This window comes from Penaeus japonicus, unplaced genomic scaffold (assembly GCF_977035675.1).
Source record: "Penaeus japonicus unplaced genomic scaffold, GWHDUDI00000001_assembly GWHDUDI00000019, whole genome shotgun sequence".
NCBI lineage: Eukaryota > Metazoa > Arthropoda > Malacostraca > Decapoda > Penaeidae > Penaeus > Penaeus japonicus.
This window is the reverse complement of record NW_028234421.1, coordinates 15,204,722-15,222,221: the sequence shown is the minus strand read 5'-3', so window position 1 is coordinate 15,222,221 and position 17,500 is coordinate 15,204,722.

Here is a 17,500-nt window from a genome sequence, read left to right as displayed (position 1 = left end):
GCTACGTCTCTCCTATGCTGTAGGCTGTCGAGGTTGCCAATGTGGTGTGGTGTTCTATCTTCGATAATTTTTCTCGCTCTTTCTTGTACTTTGTCCAGGATGCTGAGATATTTGTTGTTTGCTCCTCCCCAAGAGAGGCACGAATATTCGAGTGAAGAACGTATCTGTGCCTTGTAGAGGAGTTCCTTCCCTTTACCATCCAATAGCCAGCTAATTCTTCGTAGGGATGCAATTTTCTGTGAGGCCTTTCTTGCTAAGCTCTCGATGTGGCTTTTAAAGGTCATCCTTTTGTCAAAAATTGTTCCCAATATTTCTATTTCATCTTGTGATTTAATAGATTTTCCATTAAAATTCACTTGGATGTTGCTATCAGATCTTTCGATTACCATGAGTTGAGTTTTGTTAGGAGCAAATGAGATTTGCCATTTCTCTCCCCAGGCTGAAATTTGTGCAAGCTTATCGGTGAGTCTTGATAATGCTACTCCTTGTTCTTTGGGTTCGTAGCTAAGGGATAGAGTGCCATCATCTGCAAAGGCTTTTGCTTCAGGGATGAGATGAAGCATGTCGTTTAGGAAGATGTTCCACATGAGAGGACCTAATATACTTCCCTGGGGGACTCCTGCTTCTATGTTGTAATAGGCTGAATGTATTCCATTTAGGACAACCTTCATTTGTCTGTTATGTAAATAACTTTCTAGCAGTTCCAGTAGACCATTTCCCACTCCATAAGATTTCATTTTTTCCAGCAGTCCTTGGTGCCAGACTCTATCGAAAGCTCCTTCTATATCAAGTGCAAGCACAAGGGTTCGCTTTCCATGGTCCAATGCTCTTGTCCATTCTGTTGTCATAAGCAACTGTAGGTCAGCAGCCGAGTGGTTCTTTCGAAAACCATATTGCCTTGTAGAGAGCAGGAGATTTTTGTTAAGATGGTCCATTAAACGTGAAGCTATTATTTTTTCAAATAATTTGCTCACTGTGGAGAGTAACGAGACTGGGCGGTAGTTTTTTAGAGAAGATTTGTCACCTTTTTTAAAGATAGGAACTACATTACTCTGCTTCCATGTCTTGGGCCATCTGCACGTGCTTAGACAAAAATTAAAAATTGAAGTTAGTGGGTATGATAGCTCTTTAGCACACCTCTGCAAGATCCGAGGACTGATGCCATCAGGGCCAACTGCCTTTTTGGTATTAATGTTTCGCAGCAGTTTCTCCACTTCTTCCATGCAAGTTGATATTTTGCAAATCTTTTCGCTGCAAATGATAGGCAGAATCGGTGGCTTTCTTTTGGGATGAGGAACCATCATTTTTTCAGAAAAGTGCTTGGCTAGTGCATCTGCTTTCTCTTCTGCACTTAAAGCAGTGCTTCCATCATGTCTTACCAGGGGAGCTATGGTTCCATCTCTGGTGTTTCCCTGATTATCTTTTACAATATTCCACCATAGCTTACTTCCTATTTCTCCCCTCCGTAGTTTTTCTTTCGTGTTCATTTCCCACTGATGAATGGCCCATTTCTGGATGTGTTGCATGTTGCGTACAGTTTGCTTATGAATTTCCTTGTTTCTATCAGTAGGGTTTCTTTTATATCGGATCCATGCATGGTATTTTTTCTCAGAAGCCTTTTTGCATTGAGGACCAAACCATGGTTGGTCAGAAGGCTTTGACGTATGGGTTGAATGCGGGACAAAGCGATCTTGTAGATTCAGCAAGGTGGACGTGAAGGAATTTACTTGATGGTCTACGTCCCCTTGTAAAATGTCATCCCATTTTATGAGAGACAAGGATTCTCTGAACTTAGTCCAATTTGTCTTCTCCCACTTCCAGAGCGTGCGACTGTATCCCTTCTCCCTTGTTGTCCTTAAATTAATCTTTGTTAGGATTGCCTCATGGTCTGAGGATCCTACATAGCCGATTGGACAACACTTTATAGTATGAGGAGGAAGGTCCGTGACAACTGGGTCCAGAGAAGATCCAGAACGATGTGTAGGAAAATTTACGAAGTTCTGGAGGTCATAAATTGCCATGACTTCGTCAAAGCTTGCTTGGACTCTATGCTGATTAAGATCTCCAAACAATATGATGTGTTGGCAGTCATGGTTCTTCATGAGGTAGTCGAGATTTTGCATCAGAAAATCCAGCAATAAGGTCCCTTGATGTGGCGGCCTATAACATCCACAGAATAAAATGCCCTTCTTCATTTCATCTGTAATTTTGAAAATAATCATTTCGATACCTTCTGGTAAAGAGATGTTAAGGGTCTGGAGTTGTAGGTCTGCTTTATAACAGAGTGCAATGCCTCCGCCCTGTGTATTTCGATCCTTTCGGATCCAAGTTGAGTATCCTGGAATACGTGCATAGTTTGCAGGAACTTTGTCGTCAAGGAAGGTCTCAACTGCAAAGACTATATCAGCCTTTTCTTTGTTAACAAAATGGGTAAATTCCCCAATGTTAGTGTGGAATCCTCTCAGATTTGCTGACATAATTCGCATTTCATTTTTAGTGCATTTGCCCATAATATCCTCCATTCTGTGTGACATTTTGAGGATATCGCATTGGCACTGAATATGTCAGTTGTTGATTTTGATGGATAGGCTGGATGTTCGGGAAATGATAATAACCAGTAGGATTTTGAAGTGTCTGGGATCCACTATGAATTTGAGCAAGCACTGATTTTAGTGTTGTTATAGTTTCCTGATTTTTAGTTGTGATAGCACTTACAAGATCCTTCTGACGTTGATCTGCAATTCTTTCCCGACAAGTTTCGTCTGTATGGTACTTCCTCCTGCAGTAATTACAGTACATCAATTTTGTGCACTGTTCACGTGAGTGCCCTTTGCGGTTACACACTTGGCACTTTTCCTGAGCAGGGGAAGGTTCTTTGGATCTGTGATCTTGATAAAGTTCTGTGTCCCTTACGTAGTGTTCTCCTTGAAAATGTCTTGGCTTGTAGGGCCTTTGCCTTTCAAATGGCCACAGACGTTGAGGAGCTTTCTTGTCCTTTTTCAGGGATGTATTTGGTAGGAGGCTCTTTTGTGAGTGTACAGATTTGTAATCACTCTGTTCTTTCCTCTGGGACTGAGAAGGAAGAGCCGATCTCTTTGATTGGTGTTGGCTGTCTTGAGGTGAAAATTCTTGGTTTACACCTTTTAATTTCCTGACCTCTTCTGATGCCCACCATATGTATAATTCTTCGTTTTCTTCGATTTTCTTTTCCCAGTCTTGGTCAATATTGTTTGGAAAAGCTGAGCAGGCAATGGAGCGTTGCCGTACTTGTTCAGTACTTTCGTGAGTAATGGCTAGACTGTCAATAAGAGAAACAATTTCAATAAGTGCGCTTCGCTTTTCAGTCAGCCCATCAATAATTGTTTTGAATCTCACGAGATTGGACTTAGCAGATGCTAATTCCTTCCGTAGACTTTTGACGAGGCTTACAGCTTCCCCTTGTGAAAGGGAGTTGAGATCACAATCTTCTTCCTCGTGTATTACCTGAACACCTTGGTCGTTGGATTGAGCAGTGTCGCTTTCCTGAACAAAAGTGACAGGGTCATTTATGCCAATGGACTCCCTCAGTTCACTTGTTTTTTCACAATTAAACAGGGGATCGTCACTGAGGCATACAATGTGGCATAAATTGGGGCAATTTTCTTTTAGGCAGCTTTTGTAATTGTTTGCCTCAGCCTTAATTCTTTTGCCACAAACTGAGCACCACACGACTGGTCTGTAACCAGGAAGGTTTGGTCTGTCAATCTTCCTATGTTTTGACGTGTCAACAAGTGGCATTATATTAGAGTCTGAGCCTCTGATTGGAAGCCACAGAGTAGAGAGAGGAGAGCAAAAGTTCACAGTGTTAGAGCGTTAAATAGCAGGCGAGAGGTCGGTTGGGAGATGGGCGGCGCGTGCCAGGCGGACGGTGGGCGGCGTGGTGTAGTGAGCGGTAAATGGCGAACAATCTGAGTGGGTGGGAGATAATTGCCAGATGGTTGGGAGGCCGGACTGTGTTACTTCACAAGAGGCGTATTATCCTCTCGGATCCACCGAACCTTGACAAAAATCAAGCAAAAGAGTTGGGATGAGAAAAAATGAGGAAATTGAACAGAGAAGAAAAAGATGTGACAAAAAGTCACGACGATGCGTGAGTTCCAGTTAACGGGGTTCGGGCCGTCTATATCGGGGGCGTGGCGCCAGGATGTAAACAACACTTCTGGTAACAGTCACTTACATCAAGATTCAAAATATAACTTGAATCATTGGCTCTGCTATTATATGCTATACATTTTCTGTGTAACTGTATATTCATACACCGATATGCAAAAGAACAAGCTTGAGTAAAATCTCTGGTGGCTGAGATTTTGAATTTTGTGTTAAGCTCTTACGTTGTGCGTGTCTGCGTATGCTCTCTCTCTCTCTCTCTCTCTGTCTCTCTCTCTCTCTATCTATCTATCTTGATCTTATCTCCCCGTGAGTTAGTAGTACACGTGAGAGAATGTCCACGTGGACTTTGCATATATATGCTCTCTCTTTCTTTTCCCCTTTCTCTCTCTCTCTCTCTCTCTCTCTCTCTCTCTCTCTCTCTCTCTCTCTCTCTCTCTCTCTCCTCTCCCTCTCTCTCTCTCTCTCTCTCTCTCTCTCTCTCTCTCTCTCCTCTCTCTCCTCTCTCTCCTCTCTCTCCTCTCTCTCTCTCCCTCTCTCCCTCTCTGCCTCTCTCCCTCTCTCCCTCTTTCCCTCTCTCTCTCCCACCCTCCCTCCCTCTCTACCTCCCTCTTACTCTCTCTTTCACACACCCATACAAACATATATTATACCTGTATTAGACCTCAATTTTTACAGAAAACTTCAAATGTAAACGAAATTTCTTAATTAAAGTTGAATTCAGTTGAAGTTAAACGCTGTAGATGACAGGGTTCTTAATACTTCCAAATTATCTATTCCATTGAGTAACATCAGTGAGACTATGCCATGACACCCCTTCCTAACGGGCATGAAAAAGGAAAAGTTTTCTGGCAAATGAGCTGGTTTGTCTTTCACAATAACACACACACACACACACACACACACACACACACACACACACACACACACACACACACACACACACACACACACACACACACACACACACACACACACACACACACACACACACACACACACACACACACACACACACGCACGCACGCATAAATACACACTGGAACGGACGCACTAATATACACACTCACACAAACATACAGAGATAAACACGAATATCTTATTCACCTTACACTATTGCCTACGTTTAAAGTATCATATAACATCGAAATCGTGTATGTGTGTAATTGTTGTTCATACAAAATAGTGTTAATTGCGGTAAACTTATCATCACGGAAACTTTAATTCTACAGAGATAATAAAGATGTAAGCCATTTCCCTTGCGGTTCTCTTACGTAATGGCTAAACCGTTATAACTCGTTAACATATGTTGTGCCAGCATGCAGGTTTCCATTTAATACAGTCAAATGCATTTCTTCCACAACATAATTTTGATATGTCTATGAAATGTAAATATGTATTAATGTGCGTTTTGTAGCTATGCAGTCTCACAGAAAATGTACTGTTACATCGTTTCTGGGTAAACTAATGAAGATATACTTCGGACATTGGCTCGTCTTGTGCTTCTTATGTAACGGCCAATAAGAGTCTGGATGGCTTCATTTCCCTCATTTATGAATCAAGTCATCGGGAAAGGAATATACTCATCATAGTATTTAGTATCAATGAATATCTTCCTCAACTAAACTGGCAACGTAGTATGTAGACTTTGATTAAAATAACTTTGTATACAGAAGTCTTGATTACTATGCAGCGTACCTTTTTTTATTCATTCATCAAGTTATTTTCTTTCTGTGTTTCTGTGTTAGTCTTAGAAAATCAATTGTGACCCATATCTGCTTCTAAGTATCTCTGGGAGTTTTAATTTGAATACTACTTTTTCTATAAAAGATATCTCCCCTAGACACTAACGCATTACTTGAAAACTATACCTTCATAAGATTAAGGGAATTATACTGCAATTTGACCATGATTATAGTATCACAATCGCGGAGACTGTGTGATAATTTTGTCATTATTTATAATCACTGTTAATTTTACAGTATGACACTGTAGGGATAGTAAAGTACTATTGCAGTACTAACTACAACAATAAGCTGTGATTATCCATTGTGCTCTGAGAGTAATCTGTGGTCTGACGCATTTGCTCTCGGGCGAAGGGTCGACCCGCAGAGCCGACGGCGGCGACGCTAAGACTGGATTGCTTCAGTTCAGGTTGCGAAACTTTATTGTATATTTTGATATGCTACATGTACACTGCTTTTCCCGTAATTCATATTGAACATTAAACTATCAATTTACATTATGAACTAAATCAATTTAACTCAAAAGTTGCAGGTAACGCCTTTCAAACCATGTCTCTTTTAAGTCTTAACTAGATAAATCATCGGGTCCGTTTTCATCCATGTCTCCAAGTTACATTCCCAGTTCACTGACAGACCATACTTTTCGTGTCACTGTCCCTTCTGGTTAGAAGTATCATATCCTTTTCCTTCTTGCAGTAATTCATGTACTCAGAAATCACTGCTTATATACAAGGACTTTTGTCTTCAGTTCCACCCACGGAAAAACACTCCGTCAACAGCTGATAATAGGTTGTTTTCCTTCCTCTCGCCACTCAATCGCGATATTCCAATAAGGCAGATATCCGATTGTGACGCTCCAGAACCGGACGACGCACTACCCTCCTTGCATCAGTCTCCTCACCTGTTGATTCCTGGGATAGTGAGCCCACTCTGCCCTCTTCGCCTGCAGCTTCTTAAACTTCCTCTGTGTTTCTTAATTGCAACATCTCGCGTCCCGGACGACGTCATTCATACTAGGGTCTCCGCTCCAGCCACGACACAACAAACGAAGAATTTTCCTTCTACATAAAACATCAGTCAGTAGATTTGCCTTTCCTCTTGCATTCTAATTAGGATATATATATGCCTGGTAACTTGTACTAGGCTTGTGAAAAGGTTCTATGGCTGCCCAAAATCTTTCGCCCATTGGCGTTGCAGGGTGCCTGTCTGTGCTCATAGAATTTCGAGTAACCTTCCTCCTGGTTCCATCGCCAAAGTGAACATCCTTTTTCACTGCATTGTCACGTATCTTTATTACTTCCCATGTACGGCGTGCTGATGAATCAACCTGACGATTATACTAACACCATTACGTTGCTCACTCCTTGCTCTTGTATCCCTGCTTCCGTATCTTCCTTTCTCCCTCTTTCTAGCATTCGGTTCATCCAACCAATCAAAGCAAAAGCACTGGTCATCCATCATCCCCGCCCCTATTATCATATCGACCTTTACACTCTTAAAGAACATAAGCACCAAAGTCTGGAACATAACCCTAGTAAGTGTCCTACCCATCCCATCACCTTCCTCCTTTCCTGCTTTTTTAGCCTTCCTCACACCTTCGCCGCGGCCTCATTCAAGGGGCGTTATGAGGGGCTCGCTTGCCTGGTCACATTCGGGTGTTTTATTTCACGCTGTGATTATGTTATTACACGGTCTGCGCTCGAGGCTCCGCGGAGATCTCTTGGGGCGACATTTGCGTCTGTGTGTGAGTTGGAGAGAGGGAGAGGGAGGGAGGTAGGGAGGGAGAGAGTGAGGGTGAGAGAGAGATCTAGTGTGTGTGCGTGTTTGTTTGTGTGTGTATGTGTGTGTGTGTGTGTGTGTGTTTGAGTGTGAGTAGGCATGTGTTTGTTTGTCGTCTTTAACTTCCAAAGACAGAAAGAGAGATTAAGAGAGGAGAAGGAGAGGGGGGTGGGGTAGAGAGTGAGAGAGAGAGAGATAGGAAGAGAAAGAGAGAGATAGAGAAAAAAGTAAAAAGACAAGAAAAGAGTATTTTACGGACTTCATTCCCACCACACCCAATGGTTGCAAAGCCAATCTGGCAATTAATCAATTTGCAATAGTTTCTGGGATCGATTGAGCGCAACGCATTTGCATGTTTGCATCGTTCCCCAATTGAGATGTATTCTTCCTCTTGTTTCTTCTCCTTTTACTCCTTCCATTCTTTCGTTATTGTCAATATCATTATTATTGCTATCATAAATGTAGTTGACGTCATCATTATAATCATTGTTGCAATCATTATGATTATCATAATGATCATAATATTCATAAATATTCGAAGTATATCATAACTATTATTATAATCTTCATTATCATCATTACCATTGCTGTTCTTTTATCATGATTATCATTTGAAATAATGAGGCTCCTTTCTTTGTCCTGTAAGTTCATGACTGAATGTCTGTCAATCACCTCGTGGGAACAATTTACATATTAACACAGTCTAATGTGAATTGCATATAGATAGTTATCGCATCCGTTTTCATTTGTCTAGCAATTTGCATAATTGTTATATGTTGCAAAATCTACACTAAATGGAATCACAAATCAACAAAGCTCCACGCAGAGTTACGCTTTGTTAAGCCTTTCATAAATTCGGGGTAGACCAATTATCACGATATCATAGAGAGAGAGAGAGAGAGGGAGAGAGGGAGAGAACGGAGAGAGAGAGAGACTAGGGAAAGAGAGAGAGAGAGAGAGAGAGAGAGAGAGAGAGAGAGAGAGAGAGAGAGAGAGAGAGAGAGAGAGAGAGAGAGAGAGGGAGAGAGAGTGAGAGAGGGAGAGAGAGAGAGAGGGAGAGAGAGAGGGAGAGAGAGAGAGAGAGAGAGAGAGAGAGAGAGAGAGAGAGAGAGAGAGAGAGAGAGAGAGAGAGAGAGAGAGAGGAGAGAGAGAAGGGAGAGAGAAGGGAGAGAGAGAGAGAGAGAAGGGAGAGAGAAGGGGGGGAGAGAGAGAGAGAGAGAGAGAAGGGAGAGAGAAGGGGGAGAGAGAGAGAGAGAAGGGAGGGAGGGAGGAGGGAGAGAGAGAGAGAGAGAGAGAGAGAGAGAGAGAGAGAGAGAGAGAGAGAGAGAGAGAGAGAGAGAGAGAGAGAGAGAGAGAGAGTGAAAGAGAGAGAGAGAGAGAGAGAGAGAGAGAGAGAGAGAGAGAGAGAGAGAGAGAGAGAGAGAGAGGGGAGAGAAGGGGAGAGAGAGAGAGAGAGAGGGAGAGAAGGGGGGAGAGAGAGAGAAGGGAGAGAGAGGGGAGAGGAGAGAGGAGAGGAGAGGGAGAGAGGAGGGAGAGAGGAGAGAGAGAGAGAGAGAGAGAGAGAGAGAGAGAGAGAGAGAGAGAGAGAGAGAGAGAGAGAGAGAGAGAGAGAGAGAGAGAGAGAGACGCACAGAGAGAGAAACAGACAGACAGATAGAGATAGATAAATAGGTGGATAGAGGAAGAGAGAGAGAGGGAGGGAGGGAGGGAGAGAGAGAGAGAGAGAGAGAGAGAAACAGACAGACAGACAGACAGACAGACAGACAGACAGACAGACAGACAGACAGACAGACGCATCATATAAAGATTTATGGCAGCAACAATTGTCCCTATTTCAGACACAAATAAAATTCATAACCACATAGAGGGCCTCAGCCGAGCGGATGCATAAAATCAAACAGGTGAAGTAAAATCCGGATATAATAGATTACGCAGTATCATGATTAATGTTACCAAATTTCGGTCCATGAATATATAATCTGGCAGTGGTCAAAGCTGTTACCACCTGCTCGACATACTTTCGTAAACACACAAATGTATATTCCCACACCCTTGTTTGTTTCTGTTTGCTTTCTGCTGTGTATATTTACGCGTACGAACATAAGAGGTAATTTACGTGTGTGCTTACGTTGATGTGTTTATGTATATACGATTGTGCTTGTGTGTCTGTGTCTGTGCGTATGCCGATGTGTGTGTGTGTATGTGAGTGTGAACTGCACAGTGATCCAGATTAATACAGAAAGGACTGTAGTGAGATACACTTACATTCGCGATTTCTGAAAAGCCGAATTGTCAGCCAAGGAGAGTAGCTATTCAGAACTGCTTCGAACGGTATTAAGGGTCAGCCAGCTATGTAACGGTTATTGTGGTGATACTGTGGTGGTTAGAGAGGGTTGTTACGCTGAATGTGGTTATTAGAGGAGCGAGTTTGGCCGTTTAGCTGACGGTTGTGTGACTAGACTGTTGGAGTCGGAGGGAGTTACTGTTTGCTTGAAGATGGAGGTGGTTGATGCTGAGAATGAACACCAATTAACTAATTCCTTCAGCAGGGCACCAACGTTGAAGTTGAAATGATACTGATAATTTCATCATGAAATGATATGGGATTATTATAATTTTATTAATACAGAGGACCTGCAGTGAGGACTGTCACAAAACTGACTTCAAATACGGTGTGACATTGGCAGTTCGAATTCTTTTTGATATTGATAATATCAGGCTTTTGGTTTATTTCTAATTTATTTTCTCAAACACCAAACTCAAGATCCAATTCTCGTTTTACATAAACACCCCGATACCAAAGTTAAACAAATAATCCACCAAAGACGCGAGACTGATATGAATTGCCCTCCAAGCAAGGTCATTAAACTGTGCAAGGAGATGCGTGGAGAAGTGGAGCACCTTCCAAGGAGCACTGAAGGCGGTCCTTGGTTCGAGATTAGTCAGAGGACGGGCGATGAGGCTCCTCAAGGGAAAGCCGCCTTTCCAAACGGGTGTCAATAGAGCCGAAATACTCGGTTGCACTTACAGAAGGAAGAAAATACTCCTAGTTAACAACGTGTGGTTCCTTCAGTGCTTACAAGAAAGAGCTAAGCCTAATCGTGTAAAGTTGTGTTTGGTAAAGTTCATATTAGATAAAACGCATTTAAAGGGCTGAAATTTCCCATCTTCTCGGAAATTCTCACAATAATGCATACAAGACGCATGCGCAGCTGTGCGTGTTCAACGGTTGAGCCTGTCATGAACTCACCGTCATATGTTGCCGTTAAGGTCGTTTTTCACATATCAGCGCGTTGAACTCTGTACCTACATGCCATAATTTCTTAATCTAGCCTTATAGTGTCCCCGCCGGAGACTTCCATTCATACTTTTTAACAGACCTTGAGCGGCCTCTAAATTCTTACACTACAGTTGTAATTGTACCTTCATTCACAAAATGGTTTGGATGTTCATTACCAAGCCCATTTCCTGAAGATCGCAGATGAAGAGAAGGAAGCCAAGAGAGAGTGGATACCTCTCAGGTTGATCTGTTTCATCTATTTATCAGGATCATATTTCATTATCATTATTTATTGGTCTATTTCCTTGTTCACTGAAAGGGGAGTACTATCCTCTTGTAGATCTGAAACCAAATACATCACACCCAGTCAGGCAAGTGCACTGATAAAAGGACCAAGGACCACAAATCATGATGCCCTATTAACTGAACTTTAACCAGAGGGGACGATTCTCTGACCTCAACCCCTACCCCCCACCCCCATGCCACGGGAGACATGGCAACACGTGCGAGCGAAGGACGCCACTTCGAGGTCAAGTCAGACAAAGCTCATTCAGAGGGATGACTCACAGCCCAAGCTTCCCCGAGAACAGCTCGTATTTTCTCCCTAAATGAAGTTCAATCGTCACCCCTTGCTTCAGCGAAAGGGATCTAATGCTCTCTGCTTGGGATTCTGCTCAGAGGAATTTATGGCAGGGTGGCGGATATGTGTCGATGAGAATGCGTGTGTGTGTTTGTACATACATACTTGTGTGTGTGTGTGTGTGTGTGTGTGTGTGCGTGTGTGTATGTATGTAAATGTATATATACATGTATATGATATATATACATATATATATAGATATATATATATATATATATATACATATATATGTATATATATATATATATATATATATAAACATATATTTGTGTGTGTGTTGCAATTTACCTAAATGGAAGCCTCAGACAAATCCCCTCCTGCCAACCAGAGCGACGCAAATCCCCCGCCAGCGCACGGGCCCGAACGGCGCACGAAACCTCAGGCGCCGCAAAGAACTTCCGTCGGATCCCCGCCTTGCTCTGCAGAACACTAAATCATTTTCCTCTGCTCTGACGAACGGTACTGGACGCCACGCCGCAATTTGCAGAGAGAGAAAGAGAGGGGCGAGGAGGGAAAGAGAGAGAATGAAGAGCAAGAGAGAATGCTCAAGAGAGAAGAGAGAGAACGCCCAAAAGAAAGAAAGGGAGAGAGAACAACCAAGAGAGAAAAGAGAGAGAACGTTCAAGAGAGAAGAGAGAGAGAACGCCCAAGAGAAAAAAAAAAAAAGACTGAGAGAGCAGTCCAGAGCAAAATGCAGAGAAGCGCCTGGGTTCTCCCCCTGTGGTTATAGCGGAAAATCGCCCTTGAGTGATAGGAAGATCGTTGTCTCCACACCGGCATTTAACGTCACCATACTTGTCATCGAAGACGTGAAAAAATATGTAAAACATGAAGCGAATTCCTCTTATTATATATACTCTTCCTCCTACGAAAGACAGGTATCAGTTTGGCCAGAGTCAGAGCAAGAGTTTTTGTATGTGATTGTTATATATATATATATATATATATATATATATATATATATATATATATATATATACTGTATATTTTTTGTTATCATTGTTATTTTCATCATTGTAATTATCATTACAATTGTATGACGTGGATATATTGTTGTTTTTTCTGAGGGAGAACTGATTGATTTTCTCTCTCTCTCTCTCTCTCTCTCTTTTTCTGGGACTTTATGCTGATGATTACACGCTTTGTTCTTATTTGCTTCGTTCATTCTTTATTGTATTGTGATATACCAGTGAATTATCATATTTGTGGGATATACCAGAGATTTGAAATCATATTTTCTGTTGATGATAATGATGCAAAGGTGAATGAATATAATAAAATGAAATCGAATGATAGTGAATAATAGCAATAAGATTGAGGATGCTATCTTTATTATTTTAATGATTACCATCATTATCATTATTAATATTATTATCATTATCATTATTAATATTATTATCATTACTGTCCTCATTATTATCATCAACATTATCATCCTTATTGTTACCATCATTACTGATATTATCATTATCATCATCTTGTTGAATGTAATGATAGAAAAGGTGATACTGATAAAGGTGTTAATGAAAATAAGAACAATAACAATAGACATGCTAATAATGATAATGATGCTGAAATGATAGTATCGACAATAATCATTAAAATGATAATGATTATAATGATAAAAATAACAATGATGATCGTAATGATGACAACAATAGTAATAAACATTATAATAATGGTAATGATAACAATAATGATAATGATTATCCTGATATGATAGGAACAATGGTGATAATGATGAGAATACGAAATATGATGACAATGATAATAGAAATAACGATAATGATAATAACAATAATAGGGATAATAGAATTAGCAATACTAATGATGATATTAACATAAATCATGAAAAAACAATATATGAGAAACAGAGAGAGGATAAGAAAGAGATAGTAGGAGGGAGAGAAAGAAAGAGAGATTTTGACAAGGACATTGAGACAAGTGAAGGAGGGAGAAAGATAGAGAGGGAGGGAAGGAGGAAGAGAGAGAGAAAAAAAAAGACTCTGACAGAGGAAGAGAGAGAGAGAGAGACAAAGAGAATGTGAGAGCGAGAGAAAGAGAGATGAGGGGGGATGAAAATGCTATGTAGTTTGCACCGCGCACCCAAAGGATCACTTTACTGATAACACCAAAGCACACTCCACGAGCGTAATGAAATTTTAAAATGAATACCCTTTATTAACTCGATTTTGAATTTCATGGTTTAAACTGGGTTCACTTTGTTAACTCTTTTGTATCATTGTTTTTTCCGTATTGATATCGTTTTGTTACCATTATGATTATTATTATTATTATTAGTAGTAGTAGTGTGATTAATATTTTAATTATCATTATTGTCATTATCGTTATTGTTATCACTAGTATCATTATCATTATTTTACTGTTTATGATTATTGTCATTGTTATTAAAATTACATTACTATCATCACTATTATCATTATTATCATTATCATTATTATCACCATCATCATTATTGCTATTATAATTATCTATATCATTACGTTTCATATCATTATCATTGTTGCTGTTGTTGTTACCATTACTGTTATCCTCATTGTTGTCATTATTATTTTCATTCTGATTATTGATACCATTACTTTTGATATAGTTGTTATCATTATTGTTGTATTTATGATTATCATTGTCATCATTATTATTATCGTTATTATCATCGTTATCGTTATCATTATCTTCAATATTAATATAATTATCATAGAATTTATAATCGTAATCACTATCAATATATTGACCGCTCTTGAGATATTTCTAGTCATTATCTCATCGTCATTACCATTTCTTTATCACCAATATCATCACCATAGGTCATCTTTACTATTATTATGAATATGATGATTATTATCATCAATATTGCTATTAGTTTTGGTACTGTTACCATTATAACTATTATCAATGTAATTATCAGTATTATTATTACTACCATTACAATCATTGTTGATATTATCATTATCGACATTATTGCCATCATTATCGTTATTATCATCGTCATTATTGCTTTACTACTATCCTTTTTGTTATCAACATCATTAGTAGTAGTATCATTGTTATCATAAGCGTCATCATTAATAGTAGTATCAGCATTATTGGTAATACCATCATTACTATTATAATTACCATCAGCAATTTTCATTCTTTTTTTTTTTCTCCTTTATTAATGAATCAAAATCATGCCAGTCTTACTATCTGAAAGAGTGCAATCTATTCTAGATCGTTTTCCGTTTTTCCATTTTTCCTAAGTTTCTTTCGATGGAGAACGTCCATATTCCTAGCAAGTTATTTAAAAGCTAACGAAAAAAATCTAACTTAAAGATATTTATTCAACAAGAACAAGGAGGTCATGTAACTAGTATATTGGGGGGGGGGGGCATAGAACAGGGGGATGTTGGTTCTTTTTGAAACATATGAACACAAAGAATCATATTCATTTTTCAGATGTATAGACATGTGCACGGATGAATATTCTGATGAGTCCACAATAACATAGAAACAAATGAATAATATTTTGAGGAATAAAATGTTCAGTCTGCAGTCCATAACATGTGAATACGAAAATTAAATTTCTCACCAAAGTTGCTGTGTATGACATATGAACAAACCAGAGAATTGTTCACTTTTGCAACTCTTATTTTGGTGAACAATGACAGTCTTTGTAATTCTCTTCATCTATACATTTTGAATAAAAAAAAAATGAATCGTCTTATCGAAAAAAAAGCTTTGTAATCCATACCATATAAACAAAAGTTTAAAAAATATGATCGGTTTTGTAGTCCATTGCATATGAACGCATATATTACTAAGCTACTGGGAAAACTGTTCATTTTTGCAGTGAACAACAAATGACAATATAAGTGACCACCCTGAGAACAGTTCAGTCTTGCAGCTCGCATTTTGGTGGGTGATTCCAGCCTTGTATTCTATTCGCTTCAAACAGACGGGTCGGATTAGCAATCCGTAACAAATCAACAAAGAGGAAGTTCTACACAAAAATAGGTTCAGTTTTTTTTAATTCATAACAAATGAACAACATGAAAGAGAAATATCCTTTAAAATATTCAGTTTTCAAATCCATGGCACATGCGGATAAATGAGACATTCTAAACAAAGAATTATTGAGCTCATATTTCGGCGGGGAATGCCAGTGCCGTGTGCCATTCGCTTCATGTAGACGAATCAATAAGCCTACTGCAGTGGCTGTCTGTGCGCTCCTGGGCAGCTTTTTAACGGAATGTCACCTAATATGAATGCCTGGCATACCAAGTATTGATGCTATTTGTTGTGTGTATACATAAGTATAAAAGATCTTCATGCAAACATGCACACACACACATACACATACACATGCGTTAGAGCACATACATACAGGCACGCATTCACACAATCACATACACACACACATATATAATAACAACTTTTTTATTTCATCACCAGACATGACACTGAACTTAAAGCATTACAGAGAACCAAAGCTAAACGCAATCTTTGAAAAAAAAAAGAAAAAAAAAAGATTCCAGCCTTTTTAAGAGGCTGATAAAAGTCTGGGAAGACAAGTGGGCAACTTAAACCAAGATTACGGGACTGTCCTGACACCATCGGTAATGAATTTGGTCTTGCTTCATTATGAAATGGAATGCTGTTACTAGGCATACGATAGGAAAAGGAGGAGGATGAAGATGATGTAGGTCATTGCTAGGAATCACGAAGACAAGGCTGATATCTCAGTCGGAGAAGAGTCACACCAATTAGGACTGTGACTTCGATGCTCACCGTAACGTCTTAGTTGAAGAGCACATTGATGATAATGTCATTGCCAGTGATAAGCCAGTCTTTGTTGAATCTCATGACCAAAGGCACACCGCTTGCGATTTTGACATGCAGGAGCTTCAAGTCAGTTATGATTGAGGAATCTCATGGTCGAGGAAGGATATATAAACCGAGGATTTATTTTTTGTCGATAACTGCTACAGTCGTATAAACAAAAGGAACATATAGCATGTAAAAGAGCAATGTTGATATGATCAATAACCCTTTCTGTCGATACAGGTTACAATTCAATGAAAAGGAACGTATACAAATATAATGTCAACCGTTAATAATGAGTGAATTTATTTACTATAATGTTAAAAAATGGTCAAAAGAAATAACTCATAGTGTGTAGTTCTGGTCGTCGTCGGAAAATATGAAATCGGGCTGTAATAAAGTGCTGTTATTGCGATACTGATTAATTTTACTCGTTTGTAGTAACAGGAAAAGAGAGGGAGAGAGATGAACAAAAAAGAGGGGGAAAAAACAAGAGCAGAAAAAGAATAGAGTAAGACAGAGAGGGAGGGAATGTAATTGGGCGTGTTGTTAACTCTTTTTTCCATCCTCTTATTTCAAAAAGATGGTGCTTCCATTAGTGAAGCAACGAAATTTCGCAGCGAAATTAGGTAAAAATTGATACTTGTTAAATGTCAAGTCGCAGAGAAATTATTTAAAAATAGACAAACAAAGAAGAGAGAGAGAGACAGAAATGTTGAGAAGTGGAGAGAAAGGCATAGAACAACAGACAGAAAGTAACAGATCAAGAGATAAGGACAGAACAGACAAAGGGAAAGAGAAAAAATACAACAGAAAGAAGGCTAGACAAACAGAGATAGAGAGAGAAAGGCAGAAATAACGCGAATGAGAGATAAATACAGACAGTAAGTGATAGAGAGACAAAGACATACAGACAGAGACAAAGAAATAAAGACAGAAATCACGTGATAGTAAAAGAATGACATAATAAAAGAAACAAAGAGAGAGAGAGAGAGAGAGAGAGAGAGAGAGAGAGAGAGAGAGAGAGAGAAATAGAGAGAGACAGAGAGAGAGAGAGAGAGAGAGACAAATAGAGGAGGCAAGAGCGAAGAA